The 14947-nt window shown below is 40.0% G+C and overlaps 1 protein-coding gene across 4 annotated transcripts in view; it reads right to left on the bottom strand.

The window, feature by feature from the left end:
* The window catches only part of MNAT1 (MNAT1 component of CDK activating kinase), a 124621-nt gene that overhangs the window by 14488 nt on the left and 95186 nt on the right, over positions 1 to 14947 (bottom strand). The gene's annotated exons all lie outside the window — the stretch shown is intronic.

The following is a 14947-nucleotide window of genomic DNA, read 5'->3' as shown; positions in this document are numbered from 1 at the left end:
TTCTCTTCTCTCCTCTTCATTTTCTCTCCATATTAAAACCTTGGCTACCAAAGAAAACAATCATGTTTCACCTCATCTTTTCCCAGCTTTTCTGAAGTTCAGTCCCTGCTCTGTAGCAATATATACAGTCTAAGTACTATCCCTGACAAGCTGTTTGACAACCCTAAGTTGCACATCTATTTTACTCCCAGAGCTTTGGAGTTGGTAGGGCTTAGATGGGAAATGGAGGCCAATTAAAATAAACACAGACAGTATCAATGAATTCTTCAGAAACACACAAGACAAGCAAAATGAAACACTACTGGCTTTTGCCCACAATTAGAATTCAGCCCATCTCACAGGCTGAATGCTCTGGCTGAGGTCCAGAAAGACACTTAAGCACATGCCTTATTTTAAGCATGTGAGTAGCCTCATTGATTTTTCACTTATGCCAGTAAGAATATTCAATGTGCTTAAAGTTAAGCACATTGTTAAGTGCCTTTCTGGATCAAGGCCAGGCTATTTAGCCCTTGCAAAAGTTAGTCTACAGAATATTTACCATTATTTTAACTTCTCAAGACTTTAAGATGAAATTTTATGGTGTATGAAAATATTTCATTCATCGAGTATCATAGTAGCAATGACTGGTTTACAGTAACCTTTAGGGAACAAGTATTCCTCCCCTTCCCACATCTTCTACAGCAGTAACTGGAAGAATTATCAAGACACATAAGCAAATACACCGATAGAGAAAATTAGTTTTGAAAGTGAAGCCAGCAGTCTTACTGATCTGGAAAACAAAACCAGCTCCACAGTGAAAAGCTGACAGACATTAATTTTCAGTGAAAACTAATAAAGTCATTCTGATACCAAGTCCTGTACAGCAACTCTGAAAAACAAGCTAATTATTGACTGAAATGAATTATCACAGTAAGTACACATTCAATTCCATTTTTCCTTCTTCCTTTTACATTGAGTTGAAGACAAAATGCAAGGAAAGACCTGTTAGTGCTTCCTCAAGATGATCTCACCACATCAGAGCACTTTATAGAGATCAAAGGCACAACAAACACTATTGCTTTTTGCTACAAAGCAGCGAACGCCATTCACTTTACCACGGACAACTGGATTATTATGTGGTTGGCAATATGCACGTTCAGTATTGTACCCTGAATAAGAACTAGAGAAAGGCATTTAACACAAGGAAAGCTGCACTGGGTCAGACCAATGCTCCCTCCACCCCAGCCAGCCTCTCCAGGAGCAGAAAAGGGAGCGCACGGGAGACTGACAGCTCCAGTGCGACCAGCAGGACAATATGACAATCTGCTCCTATTTTACGAGCAGATGTAGCTTTTTATTTCAGTATTTGTTTCTTCCTGGAAAGTTTAAACTCAGTGGTGAAAGTATGTAATTGACAGGGCAGTATATGAACAGAAAGCCAATGTCTTGTGAGCAAGCCTACACCTGATGGCAACTCAAGTCTCAGCATCTAACACACAGCTTCAGAAACTGGTGGACTATACCCACGGACAACCTCTGAGACCTCTGCAAAAAGTAATTAAGATAAAGGTAGCCTGCTGACAGACACTTTCTGGTAGATTCTGGTTTAGAAGTCCTCCATTTGAAATAAATACTTTTTTTTTTTTGTAGGTAGTTATTTTACATAGCTTGATGCTGAGATTATTTGATGCAATTTTTTCATCTTGTCATGCAGAGTCAGAGCAGACAGACATAAAGGCCATAAAACAGAAAAGCTTTGAGGCTGGAAGGCACATATGGAGCCCATTCAGTCCAGCCCCCCTGCTCAAACAGGGTCAGCTCAAGTAAGTTGCTTCAGGCCATGTCCAGTCAAGTTTTGAGTATCTGCAAGGAGAAAGACTTCTCACACTCTCTGAACCACCTGCTCCAGCACATGACTTCCCTCAGAGTGAACATGTTTTAATGGAATTCCCTGCATTTCCATTTGTGCCCACTGCCTCTCGCCCTTGCACTGGTCACCACGGAGAAGGGTCTTGGCTCTGTCCCCTCTCCTCCCAGCCCCCCAATTGGGTATTTACACACATTGACAAGATCCTTCTAATCCTTCCCTTCTCCAGATTAAACAGTTCCAGCTCCCTCAATCCAGCCTCACCTGACAGATACCCCAAGTCCTTACCCACTCCAGTGTGTCCATGCCTCCTGCACTGGTGAGCCCAGGACCAGACCTCGTATTCCAGATGTGCGTCTCACCAGTGCTGAGCAGAGGGGAAGGCTCACCTCCCTGGACCTGCTGGCAACACTCTGCCTAATGCAGCCCAGGAGGCTGCTAGCCTTATTTCCACAAGGACACACATTGCTGCCTCATGGTCAACTTAGTGTGCTCCAAGGCTTTCTGTGCAAAGCTGCTTTCCAGCTGATCAGTCCCCAGCCTGTACTGGTACATGGGGTTATTCCTCCCAGGTGCAGGACTTTGCTGAACTTCACAAGATTGCTGTCAGACCATTTCTCCAGCCTGTCGAGGTCCCTTTGAAGGGCAGCACAACCATCTGGTGCACAAGCTGCTCCTCTGAACTTTATATCGCCTGCAAACTTGCTGAGGATGCACTCTTTCCCATCAGCCAGGCAGTAATGAAGAGGCTAAGCAGTACTGGTCCCAGTATTGACCCCAGGGGTATAGCACTAGACCCTGTTTTGCTCTGAAATCCACAACACTTAACAGGTATGTTAATGTCACTAGATTGTATTGGTTCAACTAGTTCCCATTTTTAAACTAAGACGGTTATATGAGCACAGTATTTTAATATATGCACGAATCAGCCTGTTTCTGAATAGTAACTGCTGGCTTAACTCATTCTTAAAAGTGAATTTCCTCTAAGGAAAGCTCAAAAATCATTTATGACTTCAGAGGGACAGACAGACATTTCTTTTTGAACCGCTTTAGTAACTAACCCAAATGGTGAACTTCATTAAGAAATCACTTCTGTGGACAAAAACGCACCTTCACTTGAAGAAATGAGAGCAACAAGAAAGCTGTATTCCAGAACTGGGATTATAGCCAGTTTATGATGGAAAAACATTGAATGCTTATGGCATAATTATAATGTTACAGCATTTGCTGCCAGAATTACAAAAATTATTCTTAAAATTATGCCCTAAATAGAATGTTGTTTAGCTAAACTGAAAGAACATTCCAAGAAATGTGAAAAAACAAACTTACCATGATTCAAATCTAAATTATGCATACTAAGGTCTTGTTTTAATAAAGGCCTTTTAGTACATTTAGTGGCTGAATAAAGTTCCCCAACTTCTAAACATAATGAATGCCTGATGTCCAAAAGAGTGTCACATGAAATTTCATCATTGACTCGTGTAAACTAACCTCAAATTTAACTAAATGCAACTGTGATCAATATTGTGTCAATCTGAAAATATCTGAGTTGTAAGGCAACAAAACCAGATGCAAGGATGAGTAAAAAGTTGGAATCCACAAATGGAATCAAGTTCTTTGCCACTGAAAGGTCTGGAACAGTTACACTGACAGGCAGAAGCCATAAGAATGAAAAGTTTTGATAGTATTGCCACATTTAGCAAGAAGAGAGTCAAGTGCAAGGGAAACAAGAAAGGAGCTAGTTTGTTACTGTTGCATGTTTTCATTTTAAATATTTTTTTTTCTTTTAAAGATGGCATCCTCTACTTTTAGGCAGTTTGGGGCATGGACTGTTCCTCAACACATATCTAAATCACTGTACAGTGTCTAATATGATGGACTTGCACAATATGTTCCTAGGCACTTTTGTAAAGTGAAAAATGCAGCAATAAATAACAAAAATTCTAACCATACAAAATATAAACACTATCAGATTTACCAACATACTCTTGAAAAAAACATAAGGGTCACTGAACAGTAAGACACAAAAAGACCGGCTATATATAGTAGAGTTGTGCTACAAAAGAAAAGGACAATGGGAACAGATTCTACCTTCACTGTGAAAATAACCTGAAGACAGTGTTGTGATTTCTTTTGTTCTTTTTTCCCCCAAAAATATTAGCTTGCAGCCTTAATTAATGGCAACCATCCTCAGCCTTGATGACTTAAAGGGCTCATCCAGTGAGAAAGAAACCCATCCAGTGGGCAGAAAACCTAAGGCTTGCCAGCCAGGCAGGTCTTCCGAGCCTGTGAAAAACTAACTCCTGGGACAGTTTTATCTTTGTTCTGCTACAACACGTGGCTACCTGTCGTACCTACCAGGGAGAGGGAATGCAGGCTGGGTACCCAGCCTCACTACGGATGAACTTCGATATATCAGAGACATAGTCCCTTTTAACCGCAGTACAGATAATCCTGTTGGACATGCTAAGTGTTTGTGTAAACGTCTGCACACACAAACTGTCCGCCACTCTGCTCTGTCATGCATCACAATCTCAGAAGGGGACAGAATTAAAAATTGCCTACATCAATCCCTTTTTATTATTTATTTTATTTATACTTTCTTGGCAATAATACTTACCGTGAGTTGCAGTGGAAAAACCCACAAACTAAAAACAAAAACTAAGCTGAGGGAGCGAAAGGTGTCAGAGTGGAGAAAACGTGAGTTTGATTCCTCAAAACAAGAACCCCTACCATGACAGCCCCGCTTGGCTCCTTCTCCACTGACAGGAAATTTTTGTAAAAGAATCATGTGGTGCTAGAACACGAAACTGCAGCGCTTCATATATGAGACAGGTTATAGTCCTGACCAGGGATTAACAAACAAAGTACAGAGCCCAATCCTCTCCTTTGCCTTCCAAATACTAAAAACTTGGAATGTGATAGAAACCTGTGACTTTGACAGGGTTTAAATTATACCAATATGAAGTCAAAGAAGCAGAACAGCTAAAAGTGGCAGAAAAGTAAGTAGTCCAAGACTTCATTGCTTCACAGAATCTTCTGAAAGTTTTATCTTTACAAAAACAGGCAGAAAATCCTGAAAGACCACAGAAGGACAACGGATTTGTGGGGTCTGAGAATCCCAACATAGATACAACTGAGCTAATTGATTTTATTATTTTATCCCTGAAAGCTTAAATAGAAAAAGTAAAAATAAAAATTAAGCACAGAAAGCACCTACTAGAAAAGCACTGTATCAGTATTGTCCTTTAGGCACGTTTCCCTCCCCACCTCTGAAAAGTTGACTGGCATTTGACATAATTGGGAGGAAGAATTTTTCTCCCTTGGCGAAGTCAATTAACTTCACTGTATTTGTATCATCTGCCAGAGCTGAATTTGCCATCTTCTTCATGTGTGACACAAGCTTCTGCACCTATTTGACAGATCAAACAGGTTTTAGAGAAATTACTGTGCTTTAAAGGGAAGTTCCATGGCTACATCAAGTCAAAAAGCTGCAAGACAAGAGGTGAGAGATTATTATATTAGTACTTGATAAGACTCCCCTGGAATATTAAGACACAGCGTATCTTTGTACTGAAGTTTAACTTCTTTCATGCAATTTGCCATTTCATTATGAAACTCTTTTAGTCTTCAATCATCAAACATCTGTAGAAAATTAAAGGTCATTTTCCTGCTTTATGCTCTTGAACTGCTTAATTTCTCATATTATTAAGATATAAAACCTGCTTTCTATAACAAGAAATTTCAAACCCAGTGTGAGCCACAGCCATAAACAGGTATATGCATGTTTGTGCACAAACGTGCACTGAATGTTATAACCAAGCTTTTTTCTTTTTTAAGACTACATAAAATATTAGTGCGTTACGCAACACCATACAATGTGGTGTCATTAGATTACGTGCCATGCCACTCTTTGGCATCATTAAATCAAGTGCCAGATCTCACCACATTTTATGGTTACTATAACTCAAGTCCAAAGCCATTTCCCATTAGCCCAAATTTAATGTTTGTTGCACATCAATGTATAAACCTCCTAATTAAATGCAGCAGAGAGAAAGGTAACGTATACAATGTGATTAATGCAGTTCTTCAGTTAAAACATAAGTGAATACAGAGCAGCATGGTGGATAATGCAAGTGTTGAAAAAACCTTCCTATCAAAATGCATTTCCTCGTAATCAACCATTAAAAGCAACTGGACCAGTACTCCAGCTCTCTCGGATGGCAGTCAGGAACTGGGAGTACTCACTGGATGTGTAACTGGGTAACAACGTCAGGGTCCCTGTGCACCTACACCCCTCAGTTTTTAAGTCCCTCAGCAGCATGGAAAAATACATCACAGAAGAAAACCAGTCACTTTAATTTGGGCATGGACCTATGCTGAAGTAAAGAGCTATAGTCTACTCCAAAGCACTCCGACATTCTGGTGAGAAACAGGGTTTGATCAAATAAAATTTCTTTACTAACCAAATAAAGCTAATAATTTCTATTGAGCTGGTCAAGCGCAGTGCATCACATCTGACAGGCTGCTGATGTGACTTAAGGGAAGAGAGCAAAGGCCCATATTGATCTCTCCCATCAGCAGGACAAGCACTCTAGTAAGCTGAATTTAAAGCATCTACATAGAAGTATGATCTGCCACACAAGTGCTACGGAGGTTTTCAAAGACTTCAATAACATTTTGGCACATATATATACTATGGGCTAATGTGATGCCCTTCATGACTGAGAACTACTTGTACTACTACAAAGGTTCTATCAGCTGAAGACACTGAAGAGCAAAAACCACAGGAGAAGCAGAGCTGGCTCTTCCCAGACCACTTCTGTGGTATTCCAACATGCACTGGAGCACACACAAGTCCAAGCTGCCCTAGAAGCCATCTCAAACATTTGAGAAGCATCTCAAACCCCACATGCACCTTAGCACGAGTGCAGCTCTACACTATTTTTCTGTAACTCTTTACAGAGGGTTAAAGCTGCATCAAAGCAAATTCCTCACTTTTTTACATAAAAAGTACATTCCATTTTTTCAAGGGAAAAAATCTATTCACTAAGATTTCCACAGGAACGCTATGGGTCTTATTCCTGAGTTAGTTATCTTTTTGCATCAGAATGACTACCTCTTAATCCCACTAGACTACAAAAGCTCCCACTATATGCTCTGTCCGTTTAATGCACTGCCACTGTATATATTCTACACTGACCTATGGATTTGTTTAACCAACACTGGTCTCAAATTTCTTCACCCCAAGAACTTACACATCACTCAGTGACACACCTCAAGCTCACCTACCTTTAGGTTTATAAGAAAAACAAGCAGTAATTTTTGTTTCTTAAAGTACCACATTCAAATTGGTTTCATGGGTGCTACAACAACAAAAAAATATTTAAGCATGATTTACACTGATAGATCTCAAGAAATAAGTGTAAATGGGGATACATCATCCAACAAGGTATTTTCCCTACAGGGATCTCATTTTATCCCAGTGATATTCAACAACTTCCATCTATGATTTGAAAGCAAATATAAAAGTCATTCCTTGTAAAATGTGAAGCTGTCAAAAAATCTGAGGGGGCTGGGAAAATAAATAAATTATTCAGGCTAATCTGTAGCACTTACTGATACGGACTTCTTCCAACTAGAGACAGCTTAATAGCAAAGGTCATGCAGCTAGGAGCAAAGAACACAGGTCACACAAGACATGGCACTACACAAATCAATTAATTGTGGAAACATCATAAAGGTAATGGTGGCCAACTTACAAAACCTGAGCTCTGGTTACTTCTGTAGCTAAGGAGGTGGATACATACACCAAGAAATATCAAGCAGGGTAAGAGAGTGGGGCGCGGGGAGAGAAGGATTTACAAATGCACTGAAGCCAAACTCCAAAGGTATTTTGGTGCTTAACCAAATCCCCTTTGAGGATTTTAGTCTACCTGATTTAACAAAGACTATAAAGGAATCTGCTACAGGATTAGATCTGATCCATCCATCTCTCCGCATGGCTGGCCTCTTCCTCTGTGGCTGTGCAAGCACCCTTCCAAGCAGCACACACTGCCCCATGCACCAATACATCCTTTTACACTAACACCATGTTTCCAACACCTTTCCTTGTCTAGTCTGATTATCCTAAGCTAGTACACGTTTTTAATCAATTCAGAGCCTACAGTTCATTAGAAGTAGGAAGACAGACTCTTCATTCAATTAGTTGCTCTAGAAAACGTTACCTTTGTCTATTCAGTATTCAACCTGTTTTTCTGCAAAAAGTTCTCTGAGCATTAGCTTCTCTCTTCTGGGGCAAAACACCTATCTTCAGCTGTAGTTGCTAAAACAATCGACGCATTGACATGCTTACAGAAACATGCAATAATATGACAGCAATAAAAAAGAGTTATTACACTGTAAATGTAAAATTTTATGTAATGATATGTGCATACACACAAACACATGCATCAATAATATCCATTCCAGTAGAAATTACTGCTTTTGCTGGGTGCACAGAGGACACCCTCAAAGCAAATATTCTTGATGCCCTAAGTCCTGCCCTGTACTTGGAAGAATTAATGACACCACTGCAGTTTCTTTACCACTTTGCAAGGAAGTAGAGAATTTTGGGGAGCTCTCACTCCCCCCTACATTTATCCCTACCATGTGGCAGCTATTCTTCTGGGAGCACCCAAACCTTTTACCAGAGGAAAAGCAAAATTTTTGGGAACAGCTCATTAAAAGAAAATTTAATCTATGAGTTTATGTGTGGGATGGAGAAAAGAGGAAGGAAAGAAGGTGAAGAGAATCAAGGAGCACACATGCTTATTTAGATGTTGCCTTCCTGTTACTTCAAGAAATTTTGCTAAATTTAGCATGCCTTCTGAACCTTTTTTTAGTTTGATAATTATTATTATCTTTTACATCGGAAGTATTCTAAAGCTTCTCCTTTATTGGTATTTCTTGCTTTTCATATTGTTTTTGCTTTCTTAAGAAACCTGGCAGCTGAAATGCAGTTCTAAAAACAAGTCACAAACATTTAGCAGTGTTGCCATTTCAAACACCAGGCTCAGCTGAAACTGCTGTGTGGCAAGATGATGCTGTTTCAGCTGTTGAAGCCCTCAGAAGGGCAAAAAAATGCTGAATAAAACCAAAATTAGTCATGAGTCAACAAAAACACTGGGATTTGTTGCAAATAACCATCTTTCAAAGCAGCCCAAAATAGAGTACACACTATTCTTTGAAAACACCAGTAGCCTCTATTATCACCTCCACCCAGCCATTCCAGCTTATGTGGTCCCCTCTACTCTAAGTAGCAAGTACTTCCCAGAGCCTAATGCTGATACTTCAAAATAGATATTCCCATTTTTGCAGATAAGGAATGAAAGTACCAACGGGATGGGGGGAGGAAGAGGAAGAAATTAGAAGCACAGGCTCATAAGGAGCTCAGATGTATAACTACCATAGATTTCAGAAATTTTACCTTACTAGGTTTCCCATGCTCACTGAAAAGCAGCAGTGAGGTGGTGAAAGCAGCCCCCTGTCTGGAGGTCTTCTAGATTATAGAGTCCCTGCTGCACCTACATGTCATCCCTCAGCAGGGCTGCTGGGTAGATGCTAAGACATTAAACTCCTTTTCTGCTCCACTACTCCCACGGAAACAAGAGGTGTGCACATACAGGGTGAAGGTATGAAATGGACCCATACACGACTATTGAAATCTCATACACTTGCTGGTCCTATTCAGAAAGTATTTTTCTAAGGGGATAAAAATAGCATTAAAGGAAAAGACTTTTTTTTCCTATCTTTAATTCCCAGGGCAGACAAGCTGTAAAACCTGCTCCTGTAGTACATATGGGCCGCTGATCTTAGCAGATAGCTCCAGACAGTTTTTCTGCATTTGTTTTGAAATACAGGAAAGTCAACCAGCAGCTAACCATTCCCAGTAAAGCCAAGTACCTACTAATTTGGCCCGACAAACAGCCTGCAGCACTAGCACACCGCTTGTCTGCCACAGCTCTCATATAGGTAGCCACATTCCTTTGCTTCATTTACAAACATCCCTGAGCAATGTGGAGCACACTCCTCAGTTATGGAAGTGCCTGTGAGCACACACAGTTCACACACTGTGTTGCAAAGGAAAGTTGTGTCCACACGTAACTGCCCAAGGGTAAGAACGTTAAAGGCGCTTCTGTACGCCTAATCCTGTTCCCACAGAAACCACTGCAAATCCCCTCTGCCAGGGCCAGGAGCAGAACTGGACCTACATTCAGCTTTTATTTATTTTTAAGCCTGCCACCCTCAGCACCAAAGTAAGTTCAATAAGAATTTTTCAGAGTAGTACGTTCACACTAGAGCTAAACACAGGTCAAGGAACACGTGAACTTCCTACAGCTCTTTGGAGAAGGCAGGCATTACCTGCGAGAACTCACTGCTTTCATCTCCAGGGTCAGTACCAACCGTTAGGGCACTATCGATTGTTCAGGTGTTTGTAGAACTGGACAACACCAGTTTTATCTGTTCTTCTGCCTGTTCATGTTTTTCCAAGCACATTCAAGGCCTGGATAAATTGAGCAAATACAGCAGACCTAAAAAGTCTACAGATTGTTTCTGGATGAGCAAGAACAACAGAGAAGTTTCACAAAAATATCACTTTGGTGACTGCTCTCAGACAAAAGCCAAAAGATCAAGAAGAGGGGTCCTACTGCCTGGACTGCTCAAGGCAGAGTACTGCTCATTCCCAGGAGAGTCTTGAAAACGAACTCCCCTATCGTACTCACACCTTCCCAGCAATGCTTGCTTCCCTTCTGGTGAGGAAAAAAAAGCAAGATCCACCTACATCATGAAATAAGGGGGAGGAAGAAAGGCAAAATTAAAGGCAAAATTTTCTTTCCATATTTCAGATTGTTTGCAGACTCTGTATCTGCAGGACTATTCATTCCAAAATTAACTGTGTGCTGAGAGAGTCTGGAACAGCAGAGCCTTTATGCTTCCAAGTTTTGAGATGGCCTCAGAGTGCAGATCTCCTCTTCTCTCCTTTCTGGAATACTTCTTGACAATTAACAGAATCAATGACCACAGAGCAAGAAGTCTGCCCAATCCATCAGAGCCTAAATGTGAAAAGAGGAGGAGAGAGGGAACCTTCTAATGACAGGAAGGGGAGAAGAGGTGTAGATTTTTTTTGGCTTTATATATGAGCATTTCCTCATGAATTCTGGAAGAGAGTCAAGAAATAAAGATAGCAGCCAGAACTCACTTTCTGCATCTTTTTAAGGGAGAACTAGACAAATGCAGCAGTAGCAAATAAAGGAAATACACAAATAAACTTCTCTAAGCAAGGCAGATGCTACCCCAGTACAGCGAGTTTGCATAAAATCAAGATACAGAGGCTGGCTGTGAAATTCTCAATAAATACTAAAAACATGAGTATGCCGATATCTGCATTTTTTCCAAAGGTGATGGAAAAATTAAAGCATGGGTTGATGCCCCTGAGAATAGAGGAATCAGTAAGATTCCCAGGTTTAGGGGAAAGAACAAAGAGATGAAGAAACTACCTGTAATCTTGAATATCAATGTCAACAGACTCCAGAAGAGAGAAGAGCACCTGCATTAGAGCCAGAACCAAAGCCAGAAAGGCTCATCAAACTTTTTGAAGTAAGAGACCAGAGGTGCCTAGAGTCTTGTCTAGTGGACTAATGCCAACAATACCCAAACACGGGACGTCCTCTTTCTACAGCGTTCACCCTCTTTCTCCTCTCTCCATCACAGGTATATTGATTGCTACCATCCAGCCTACAAGGACAGAGAAGGAAAGAAGTGAGACTACTTTGTGTCAGAAGGTAGTCCTCATGCTCTGTGGTTTGTTTTTTTTTTAAAAAAAGTATTTTATAAATATACTTATTATATATGTTCCTCTGCAGAGCAGTGAAGACCAAGTGCACAGCCACCACCTGGTATAAGTAGGATGTTAAGAGCACAGAAAATATGCTCACTAAGCAGCATCTTAGAAGAAACACCACCTCTACATCAGGACAGCAGATGACTGGATCCCTAAGCAATAAAACTATCCCTGCAACAAATCTGGATTGATGTTAAAAGCCATAACTGAAATTTTTTGGGGGTGGGGGTGTAGAAATATTTTAAATATAGAAAAACACAACCACTTCCAGTACAAAAGTAACCAAGTATGTAGCAAGTGTATTACATCAACTTAAATAATAAATCTAACCATCTAATATTTTCAACACTGTACTTTGTTCTCACACACTTTTGAGTTACTCTAACAGTATTTTTAAACAAATCATTTCACTGAAGAAAACATCAATATATCAAAACTATTTTTTAAACTAATGAGTTTCCTCTTACAGAAAGCATTTGAAGTACTGAAAAGGTTTCCATGGCATCCCCCACTTCCAAATGACAAATATCAGCAATTGCTGCATTTAAACCAAACAAACTGAAACCCCCAAATCAGCAGCGTTTGACTCAAGGAAAAACATTAAATGTTTTCAAGCAAAAGAATTGAAAACTTTATTCTTACTGAAAGAAAAAAAGTATGTATGCACACCTGCTGTTCTATCAATCTAAGCAGGAAACCATTTCACTGCTGCATCATAAGTAGAAGAAAAGTGCTTATTAAAACATTAATCACAGTCCATTATATTCTGACTCCATGCCAGAATTTCCCATTACATCACTGAAAATATCTATTAACCAAAACCTGATTCTGACAAGTTACAGAAGTGTAGTGTTTAGGATTTAGTAATGTAAAAGTCAGTTTTAGAAGAACAGTTACACAATTGATTTTGCAGTGGCAAGCAAGTATAATTAATTGTTTTTGTGACATTTATTACTGCAATGGGGTTGATTTAGCTGGTGTTTCTACTGTAAAATTATTCAAAAATTATTTCAAACTTCATCTACTTTTATTAAACACATTTATTGTGAAGGTATTTAATACCCAGGGCTGGCTAAACAATTTTAAAATGTGCTGGATACACTAGTACATGTAAAACTGTATTGTCTTGTGTAAATATGGGCCTTGTTTAGAACTACGTCTCACAGGAAATTATGCCAAATGAAAACCATCTCCCCTTCTCCTCTCCCACTGAAAAGGATTTATGTTTTTTACATTTAATACCAGTTAGGTAGAGAAACAAAAATATGGTGGCGTTACCTTCAAGCCTGAGCAATAGTTCATCTGTGAAGTCCGATTATGTTCAAACCCCTATTTTGTTATTAGAAATGTGGCCTAAGTCCAATGCCTCAATATGGAAGAGAGAGGAGTGAACAGCTCAATTCTTTCTGGAAGCCTGGCACTACATGGTTTGTTTACCTAAAACAGTTTTCAACCAACTATTAGCAAGGCTTTAAAACCAAAGCCATGAAAATCAGTTCCTAAATGTGTGTATATAATCTCCAGCCAACCAACTTAATTGCGGGTGCTTTTCTCAAGCCCTGTAAGCCATCCCACTAAAAAAAATATAAAATAATTAAAAAAAAAAAAAAAATCAAAGCTACAGAGCATGATAGGAAACATATTATATCCCTTACCCAAGGAAGGAAAAAAGGGTGTATTTAAAAAAATGCTGAATTAATAAATCACCTCTGTAGCTGTTCCACCACTCTTTACAAGACCAGTGTCCGTTCAGGGATCAGTCCTCCCTTTCTCAGCCCAAGCAGGTGCTGCTGCACGCTCTGCACGTGTCAATGGACAGCTTTACTGGCCTTGCAGTGGGCTGTACTGGCTAAGGCAAAGCACTGTGCAGACAGCACCACAAGCCAGCTTCAGCACAGCCAGCGACACTATTGCAGGTATTGAGCAACTGGGTAACATCTCAATCATTTGATACAGAGGGTAATTTGAAATGAAAGCAGTGGATGCTTATAAATGACTAGCATTTAGAGAATTCATTGATTATAACCCCATCCTGCAAATACTGGCATTTAAGAGACTTTGAATTAAGAGCACCCCATGTTACCAGTGTTCACGATGAATAGAAGTGGTATGGAACACAGAAAGTTTTAAGAACAGTTGTGCTGCGGGGGTTTTTTTGTTTGGTTGGTTTTTGTTTTGCATTTTGCTTGCTTGTTTGTAAAAGGCTTGGGTTCCTCTTTTGCCCGTTTGACCCAACATACATACATGACTAACTACAGAAGACACCTGAGCTAATAATCTTTTACCCATCCTTGGACATCTTCTGATTTCAAAGATCCAAAAAGCTTCAGTTTTCTTCTCTTTTCTTTTTAAGTACTGCCGTGACACGAGAACTAATGCAGTCTGGCTTCCCACAGCTTGGCCTTGTGGGTGCTTACAAGCTCTGACTAAAGCTTTTCTCTAGCAGTTAGGACATCTATGAAGTGTCTCACTCCATGCAGCTTCTCTGGTGGCTAATAAGTCATAAGCTTACCAGGCAGTTTTTTTGTTAATCAAGGTACTTTTAGGGTCCTCCCTCCATATCTAACCACTCCTTTTCATGCAGCGGCTAGGTTCTTAGTTACCCCTAAAATCTCTGCTGCTGCACGAAACGTGACTGCAATCAGTGAACTGCTGGAGTGGAAGGAGCTACACACCTGTAAGAATCAGAGTCCATTAAGATCTGGGTATTTTATTTTCCTTTCAAAGACAACTAGGAAAAATAAAGACGAGAACACATGATCAGATACCATTAACTCTAAGAAAAGCTCTCCAGTTCCACTTCTCCAAAAACTTCCTCCAGTATGATATAATCTGGGGGACATGAGGGTCACTATTAAAATAAGAAAACAGATACTACCAACTCAACCCTTCAAAATCTTGCCATCCATCATATCAGGTGTAAGATCAGTTACATACAATCAAACTTATGAATTGAATTACTGACTTTGGCAAATGGCACGTTCCTCCAAGAAGAAATCTCACTCCTAGCACTTAGCACTCTTCAGAGAAGCTTTAAACATTGTTGACTCCTGTTCACTGTGAGAACTACTAGTCATCAAGAATAAAAGTGCAACAAAGCTACCTGAAGTGCATGAAAAGATCAGGAGCAGCAGCTTGAAAAGCTGCGTAAAGCTTCAAGCAAGAGACCCCCATGCTTCCCTCTGCCATTTCAGGAAGCCTGCAATTCACCTGAACAA

Source organism: Falco biarmicus, chromosome 7 (assembly GCF_023638135.1).
Source record: "Falco biarmicus isolate bFalBia1 chromosome 7, bFalBia1.pri, whole genome shotgun sequence".
Classification (NCBI taxonomy): Eukaryota; Metazoa; Chordata; class Aves; order Falconiformes; family Falconidae; genus Falco; species Falco biarmicus.
Note: the sequence above shows the minus strand (reverse complement) of the source record. Positions and strands in the feature narration are given on the sequence as shown.